The sequence below is a fragment of the Elaeis guineensis genome, chromosome 6 (genome assembly GCF_000442705.2).
Source record: "Elaeis guineensis isolate ETL-2024a chromosome 6, EG11, whole genome shotgun sequence".
Classification (NCBI taxonomy): domain Eukaryota; kingdom Viridiplantae; phylum Streptophyta; class Magnoliopsida; order Arecales; family Arecaceae; genus Elaeis; species Elaeis guineensis.
This window is the reverse complement of record NC_025998.2, coordinates 58,532,366-58,541,636: the sequence shown is the minus strand read 5'-3', so window position 1 is coordinate 58,541,636 and position 9,271 is coordinate 58,532,366. Positions and strand designations below refer to the sequence as shown.

At 44.2% G+C, this 9,271-nt stretch overlaps 1 non-coding gene across 1 annotated transcript; it reads left to right on the top strand.

The window, feature by feature from the left end:
- Positions 1 to 2,355: 2,355 nt before the first annotated feature.
- On the top strand, positions 2,356 to 2,461 carry LOC140859001 (small nucleolar RNA R71). Its single transcript, XR_012142402.1, has one exon. It is a non-coding gene; the product is annotated as a small nucleolar RNA R71 (small nucleolar RNA).
- The last annotated feature ends 6,810 nt before the right edge of the window (positions 2,462 to 9,271 follow it).

Genomic DNA, 9,271 nt, shown 5'->3' with positions numbered 1-9,271 from the left:
TAATCAAAATAAAATTTGAATACACAAAACTAATTATTTCTGACCATACTCGAGGATTTGATTAATTTCCTTCCCCCCCAACTTAATCTACATTGTCCTCAATGGAGTAGGAAAGCAAAGAAAATAAAAGGAGAGAGTTAACCTGGGATAATTTTGCTTCAGAAGTTGAAGATAGCTTCATTGATTAATAGGCTCTTGTTCTAAATTCCTGCAGCTGCGATAAAGTAAAAAAAAATATGAAACCGTTGGGTTGCCTCCCAACAAGCGCTAAGTTTTATGTCTTCAGCCAGACGTCAAGTTTATTAACAGACTCTTCCATACAGAGTGGTCCTTTATTCTTTAAAAAAATGATGATCAGTTAAAACAAAATAGACGAAATTTGGGTTGCCTCCCAAAAAGTGCTAAGTTTTACGTCTTCAGCCAGACGTCATATGCGATAAAACCAACAAAAGATGGGTAATGGCTCATACTTGATTGTCCATGGAGGAGTGGTTTTATCATGTGGTGTATCCAACAATATGTTAACTTCTTTCATATATCCCTTAAAGTCATACACTCCAAAGTGAGCCAAGCAAGTATCTAAAGGTTCAGGTGCTAGAATTGTGGGTGTTGCATCTTCTATAATATCTTCTAGTGTATCTACTTTGAAGCAAATATCCATTGATGGTCCTTGGGAAGCACCAAACACATTCAGTCTCAGTTTCTTATTCCCAAACGATACGTCCATGACTCCTGTCCTACAATTGATGCATGCATTCGCCGTAGCTAGGAAAGGTCGTCCTAAGATAATGGGAATTTGTCTGGGGTTGCCACTTAATTTCATATCGAGAACCAGAAAATCAACTGGAAAGTAAAACTCATCTACCTTGACCAAGACATCCTCAAGCATTCCACGTGGTTTTTTAATTGATCTGTCGGCTAACTGTAATGTGACTGATGTGGGTTTCAGTTCTCCGAATCCAAAAAGTTCATACACCGAACTAGGTAAAAGATTCACACTTGCCCCTAAATCTAGAAGAGCTTTTTCAATGTGATAATCTCCTATAACACAGGAAATGATGGGGGCTCCTGGGTCTTTAAGCTTTGGAGGAGTGGCATGCTGGACGACAGAACTAGCCTGTTCAGTGAGACGTACTTTCTTTGGGATTTGTGATCTAGATTTACGTTTTTGGGTGCACAAATCCTTCAAAAATTTGGCATAAGCAGGGACCTGTTTGATTGCATCTAGAAGGGGAAGATTAATTTGGACTTGCTTAAACAATTCCAACATCTCATCGAGTTTTCCTCCCTTCTTATCTGCAGGAATAGGGGCTTTCAGGGCATCCGGAAATGGGGCTTTAGGCAAGTAAGATAATTCCGGTGCAGTTGGTTCCTTCTCTATTTTCAGGTCCTCCTTATTCCTGGGTGATTTGGATTCGGTTAGAGGTTTAGGGTCAGTCTCATTGGTTTTACTAGTGTGTTCAATGACCTTCCCACTTCTCAGAGTCATGATTGATTTGGCATGTTCAGAAAAAGCTTCTGGAGTATTATAACTCTCAATCACAAATTGCCCTCTTGGGTTGCTCTCGGGTTGGCTAGGTAATTTTCCTTCTTCCCTCCTACTGAATGCAGTCGCTAGTTGACCTATTTGGGTCTCTAGCTTGGCAATGGATTGTGTGTGGGAGTTAAGGATCTGAGTGTTGACTTCTAATCTTTCTAGTGCTTTCAGGACTTTTTCCTCAAAAGCTGAGCTGTGACCAGTAGTAGTCGGTTGAGGAACATTTTGGAATTGATGGTATGGTCCATGCCTATATGTTGGGTCTTGATATTGAGGTCGAGGTGTGGCAGGACCAACCACTGGTTGTGGTCTCCAGGAAAAATTTGGATGGTTTCTCCAGCCGGGGTTATAAGTGTTCGAATATGGATCGTTTCCTGGTCTGCGAGCTTGTTGGACTTGAGCTTGCTGAACCTGCTCATGCACAAACTCAGGAAATTGAGGTGCTGCTGGGCATTCACTAACAAAATGGTTCGGACTTGCACACAATGCACAAACTTCTTGGATTGGATTAGGTGGAATCGGGGATTGTCCAGTATTTAGAAGACGATCTAATTTTTGGGACAGTTCATCTACCTTTTGATGGATATCTATGGCATTTCCTACTTCATATATTCCACCTCTTTTTGAGTTTAACATGGGTTTATCTCTAATAGAGGCAGACATATGATGTAATGAATTTTTACTTAGAATTTCAAACAGTTGCCATGCCTCATCCTCACTTTTCAGCATGAATGTCCCACCGCATGATGCATCGACCATTTGTCGATATCTTTCAAAGAGCCCATCATAAAAACATTGGATTAACTGCCACTTGGGTACAGCATGGTGGGGGCATTTTCTAATAAGGTCTTTTAATCTCTCCCATGTTTCATGAAACATTTCTCCATCTAATTGGGAAAAACTAGTTATGGCTTTCCTTATTTGATTAGTTTTTCCTATGGGAAAATATTTCTTGAGAAACTCTCCTTGCAGCTGGTCCCAGGTTGATATAGTCATGGAATCCAAAGTATGTAGCCAGTATTTGGCTTTGTCCTTAAGTGAGAAAGGGAATAATTTCAACCTAAGAGCATCATCGGAGAAGTTGTGAATTTTGACAGTTGAGCATATCTCAAGAAATTCTTCAAGATGTTTATAAGGGTCTTCATTACTAAGTCCATAAAATGAAGGTAACATTTGGATTATACTGGACTTAATTTCATATTGAGTGGCCTCCACAGGGGGTACTTGAATACAAGGAGAGTAGGTATATGTGGAAGGAGTAAAGTACTCCTTCAATTGCTTGGATGGATCATTCTCCTGATTTCGGTCCATCTTTTTATGTCTGTAGGTTCTAAAGGTTCTTTCTATTTCTGGATCAAAAGGTTGAATTTCTGGTCGTAACGATCTACGGCCAAGCATACACCTTACAATTATACTATAGAGCACACATAGAAAATTTTTTTTTTTTTTTTTAAAATATATATTTTTATAATAAAGTGAGAAAAGAATGAAGAAAATCTAAAGAGAAGAACCTAAGAATCTTAAATCTATGAAAAGGGAGAAATTAATTAATGTTTAGATGTTAATTGCAATCAACTTAAACAATCATATACTCTCTATCCTAGGGTTAACTTAGATCTAGACAGCTCCTAACTTTCAAGATTGCTTTTGAGCACTCCAAGCTCAAGACTGACTAACTGACTCGGCCAGGTAAGCGTAAGATGTGGGAGGTTCCCTGCTCGTTGCTTTCCTTAGACACCAACTAAGTTGGTCAGGTCAGTCAACGGAACCAATTGAAAACCACTTTCTTTAACCACTTGCCTTAGACACCGAGCAATTAACCAATCCGCACTCGGTTCAACTCTAGAGCTTTCTTATCCTATTGAGCTCGAAATTCCTAGGGTTGACGTCTAGTTGATTTTAAATTAAGGTCTAGGTTATGCAAATGCAAGGGAGTGATTTGTGGGCCAAAGAAGGGTGATCAAATCCCCACCTTATCTGGTTAATGGGTTATTGCCCTTAAGATCAATTATGGAGATGCAATGCAAAGAAACAAGGTGTCCAATCAGGTTAGAAATTTTTATATTTGAGGTTACGCTATTTTAGTTAAGTGTTATGAAATGTCAGTGGTTTATTTTTTTTTTTTATATATAATTTTATCTTGTTGTATTTTTTTTTAATTTTTTTTTTTAGTTTTGCAAGAAAATAAATTTAAGTGATTAAGTCTAAAAAGCAATAAATTACTGGGCTATGAAAAGTAGCAAATTATTCTAAGCAGAAAAATTTCTAAGATTAAAAAGTAGTAAAATATTTATGCAAGATAATTATGTAATTATGCAAATAAGATTATCTAGTTAGAAAGCACTGAAAAAAAATTAGAGCGAGAAATAGAAACTGAAAAGCATTTATTTTTTTTTTTAAAAATTTTAAATTTTTTTTTTTTTTTTTTAATTCAACCGTGCCAAGATCCCCGACAACGGTGCCAAAATTTGATGCGTAGTCGTTGATAGCACCAAAAGTAACTCTACTCACTACGTAGGTAGGATGAGTCGAGATCGTATCCTCAGGGATCTTGGGCTAAATTGAAATTGCAAGGTAAAAGAAAGAAGTGTTGTTTTTTATTTAGAAAATAAATTATCGTAAAATTGAGGTAATTAAAAAATAAAAAGAGCTCGGAAGTTTTGAATTAATTTGCACTAGCAGAGTTGTATCTCTTTTTTAACTAAATAGATGTGATTAATCTTAGAAAAAATACCTATCTTTCCTCGGCACGCTCCGTACCAGTAGATCACGGCGCGTCTCCGGAAAGACTAGGTACACAACTCTTCTTTCCTCGGCATGCCCCGTATCCGTAGATCACGACGCATCTCCGGAAAGTAAAAGTTGTTCCTAATATTAATCTAACAAGAAAGCATAAATAAAAGCATATGATAGGGAGCAAGTAAAGAACTCATGACAATTTAAATAAAAAGCATAATCTTTATTGCATATAAAGAAATACAGAAAAGTTTAGAACAATAAACCATCTCTGTGTCGTTACAAAATTTCTTCTCCACTCCCGAGACTGCTAGCCTAGCTGCTCATGAAGTAGTCCCTTTCTATTCCTCTATGCAAGGCTTTAGAAGAATTTCTGGGCTCCCCCTCTAATGGGAGTACAAAAGCCTTTTTATAGATATTAGGGGGGAGGAGTTTTACATGGTTTTCCGATGTGGGACTAAAAAAAAATACAAATCTTTCCACTTGAAATATTTCCAAATAAAAATTTTTTCTTTAATTTGCTCGCCACTGTGTCTGCGGTGCGCGCCTGCCTGCGTCCTGCCCGCGTCCGTGCTGCGTCCCGCGTCCGTCCCCGCGTCCGCGCCGCGTCCTGCATCCAAATCGCATCCCGCGTCCGTGCGCCAGCTTCCCGCGTGTTCACGCGCGTTCACGCGCGCCTGGTTCTTCTTTTGAATTCACGCGCGCCATCTTTTTTCTTTTGAATTCATATCACGCGCGCCAGACTTCATGCGCCCAGCATTTATTCACGTGAACCTTTATTTGTATATTCCAAAAGGATACAAAAGTTCATTAATAATGACTTCTATATCCTTTTTAGATTCCTTGCATAGTATCTTCATTTTCTATAATACCAGATGTGTCTTTCTTTTATTTTAATTTTATTTTAAGTCCAATTTTCTTCAAACTTGAATCTTTTTGATCTATGAATCGGACTCTTTGTATCAGCGATCACCTTTCCTGTAAAATATCGAAAGAAACATCAAATTCTTAATAAATAAGATAAATTAAATATAATTTCTTAATTTAAAATACTTAAATTAAGTGTTTATCACATGTCTGCTGGAACCCAAGCGAAAATGTCCGCATTCCTTCATAGAAAATCAATGAGATGCGTCCGCCCCTCCTCCCCCAGATTGGAGCCGATCATCGCTACATGCTCCACGTTCCCGTCATTCAAAGGGATTGGTACCAGATCTTCAATTGGGGTGCCCCTCTCTTCGGTGAGGTCATCGCGAGCATCCAATCCATCGATGGGATAGGGGTCAAATTGGTCGCTTCTTTGCAAGGCTATGTTGTAGCAGTGTCTCGCCAGGGCTTGGTCTCCCCGGACCTCTCCGATCCCCTGGTTGGTGGGGAATTTCAACTTCAAATGGTAGGTTGATACGATGGCTCGGAGAGCATTAAGGCCAGGTCGGTCGAGGATTGCATTGTAGGCTGACGGTGCCTTCACCACCAAGAAATTCACCAGAGCCCTGGATTGCCTTGGATATCGATCTACGGCCACAGTCAAAGTTATTATTCCTTCCATCGGAACAACGTCGTCGGTAAACCCTACCAGAGGGGAACTAATCGGTCTCAAATGGCCGTCAAGGATGGACATTCTTGAAAAGGCATCATAGAACAAGATGTCGGCCGAGCTTCCATTGTCGACAAGAATGCGACGGACGTCGTAATTTGCTATATTCAGGGAAACTACGACCACGTCGTTATGAGGGAATTGGACTCCCTGACCATCTTCTTCAATAAAGGTTATGGGCTCTTCAATCTTTTGCCGCTTGAGGGGTACGACCGGTATGTTGGTTGCTTCCTGTCGGGATCCTCCCGAGATGGTGTTGGCGAAATCCATCGGAGGCCGATTGTCTGATCACTCCATGCCGGTGACCATTACCAGAGGATGCAGGGCCCGGGAAACCAGAGGCGAGACCGAGGCTCGAGATATGGCTGCGGAGGCCGTGGGTAGCCGTGCGGATGCTTCGCGAGAAGACATCGGGTGAGGATCCAGTGGGGGAAAGGAGGAGCGGGTGTCGGAGAAGATGACCGGAGACGGCTCCGTTGAGCACTCCTTTAAGAACAAGGGTACCGCACGAAGGTTCAGCCCTTCCTTTAGCACCAATCCTGTTGGTGCAAAAATCCGCTTACGTCGGAGAAGCTGGAGTCGCGGTCGCCGCCGGGACCTGCAAAAGAAGTCTAAACCGGAGGTGGGGTTGCTCCGGCAAGACCCTCCGACGCTCAAGTCAGTTCTCTACCTCAACAAGAATGGAGTGCTCGAATGAAAATTTTAGCAAAATTTCTAGGTAAAAATGAGAGCTTATAGAATAACGTATCTGGGGTTCCCCTTTTATAGATGGAGGGGGCAACAAATTGATAGCGACGCCTGTAACCGTCTGGTAGTTGGCCGTCCAGAGTCAGGAAGAATTTATTGCGGAGGGTAGTGGAGTGGGATCGTGGCTATCGCCGTGGCTCGCCACGTGGAATCAGTTATGGGGAGTGGAGCGGCGTCCACTGTCGTGACTCGTCAGGGAGTGGTGGAATCGCACAGGATCCACTGCAGGGAGTGGAGCAGAATCGTGGCCATTAATACAGCCTGCCAGAGAGTAATGGAGCTGCGTATGGTCCACCGCAGGGAGTGGAGCAGTGTTGTCCGTTACTGTGGCCTGCCAGGGGGTCCAGACTTGTCGGCCGAAGTTTGGTTGGAGTCGGTAGCGAGGTCCGGTACCCGTAAAAGTTTGGGTATGGTCTTCCCACAATCGAAATAGAAGACGGAGTCTGACTTTCGTAGGAGTCCGGACGAAGTCTACTCGCAGTTGGGGTCGTGGGCGGAGACCGACTCCCGTAGGAGTCTGGACGAAATCTATCTGCAGCCGTTGGAGTCGAGGACGAAGCCCAGCTCCTGTAGGAATCCGAGCGGAGTCTTCCTGCAATTAAAATCAAAGGCGAAGTCTGGCTCTCATAGGAGTCCAGACAAGGCTTACCAGCAGTTGAGGTTGAGGATGGAGCCCGGCTCCCGTAGGGGTCCGGGCGGAGTCTACTTGCGGTTGAAGTCGTGGGCGGAGTCCGGCTCCCGTAGGAGTCCAGACGAAGTCTGTCCATAGCCGTTGGAGTCGAGGACGAAGCCCGGCTCCCGTAGGAATCCGGGCGGAGCCTTCCTGTAATTAAAATCAAAGGCGAAGTCCGGCTCCCGTAGGAGTTCGGACAAGGCTTACCAGCAGTTGAAGTTGAAAACAGAGCCCGGCTCCCATAGGAGTCCGGGCAGAGTCTACTTGCGGTTAAAGTCATGGGCGGAGTCTGGCTCCCGTAGGAGTCCGGACGAAGTCTGTATGCAGCCGTTGGAGTCGAGGACGAAGCCCGGCTCCCGTAGGAATCCGGGCGGAGCCTTCCTGCAATTAAAATCAAAGGCGAAGTCTGGCTCCCGTAGGAGTCCGGACAAGGCTTACCAGTAGTTGAGGTTGAGGATGGAGCCTGGCTCCCATAGGAGTCCGGGCGGAGTCTACTTGCGGTTGAAGTCGTGGGCGGAGTCCGGCTCCCGTAGGAGTCTAGATGAAGTCTGTTCGCAGCTGTTGGAGTCGAGGATGAAGCCCGGCTCCCGTAGGAATCCGGGCGGAGCCTTCCTGCAATTAAAATCAAAGACGAAGTCCGGCTCCCGTAGGAGTCCGGACAAGGCTTACCAGTATTTGAAGTTGAGGATGGAGCCTGGCTCCCGTAGGAGTCCGGGCGGAGTTTACTTGCGATTAAAGTCATGGACGGAGTTCGGCTCTGGTAGGAGTCCGGACGAAGTCTGTCTGCAGCCATTGGAGTCGAGGATGAAGCCTGGCTCCCGTAGGAATCCGGGCGGAGCCTTCCTGCAATTAAAATCAAAGGCGAAGTCCAACTCCCGTAGGAGTCCAAACAAGGCTTACCAGCAGTTGAAGTTGAGGATGGAGCCTGGCTCCCGTAGGAGTCCGGGCAGAGTCTACTTGCGGTTAAAGTCATGGGCGGAGTCCGGCTCCCGTAGGAGTCCGGATGAAGTCTGTCCGCAGTCGTTGGAGTCAAGGACGAAGCTTGGCTCCCGTAGGAATCCGGGCAGAGCCTTCCTGCTATTAAAATCAAAGGCGAAGTCTGGCTCCCGTAGGAGTTCGGACAAGGCTTACCAGCAGTTGAAGTTGAGGATGGAGCCCGACTCCCGTAGGAGTTCGGGCGGAGTCTACTTGCGGTTAAAGTCGTGGGCGGAGTCCGACTCCCGTAAGAGTCCGGACGAAGTCTGTCCGCAGCCGTTGGAGTCGAGGACGAAGCCCGGCTCCCGTAGGAGTTCGGGCGGAGCGATGGGAGTTCACCAACAGTAGTCGAAAGTCGGAAGAGACTTGCGAGGGTCAATCCCGCCAAGAACTTCGGCCGAGGGTATTTTATACCCAACAGCTGAGTTTTGCCATGGATGGTGAACTGAGATAGGATTTGATCCTGCAGTCTCTTCCTGACTCCTTTTCTTAGTTTGTTATTAATTATCATATGAACAAACTGAACATCAGCTTGTCTGAGCTGCTGAATATGTTAAAAATAGCAGAGAGCCATTTTAAAGGTGAAAAGGCTCAGGTTCTTCATGTTGATAAGATCAGCACAAAGAAGGCAAAGAAGGATTCTAAGAAAAGGCTAAACCCTAAGGCTGGCATCTCCAAGAAGAAGGTGAAGAAGGTCTCCGCCAAAGGTACTTGTTATCACTGTGGTAAGAAGGGTCACTGAAAGAGAAATTATAAGGAGTACCTTGCAACCGTGAAATTAGCAAATGTTGCTAAAGGTTTGTATATGATACAAACTAATTTATCATTAAGTACTTCAATGTTAGATTCTTAGGTGTTGGATACTGCCTGTGGTTCATACCTTTGCAAATCATTACGGGGTCTACAGGAAATAAGAAATCTAAATAAAGGTGACTTCGAGCTGTTCGGCACAAGTGGAGAGTCCATTCAAGTCGAAATCATAGGAACTAAAATTTTAAAGTTGCCT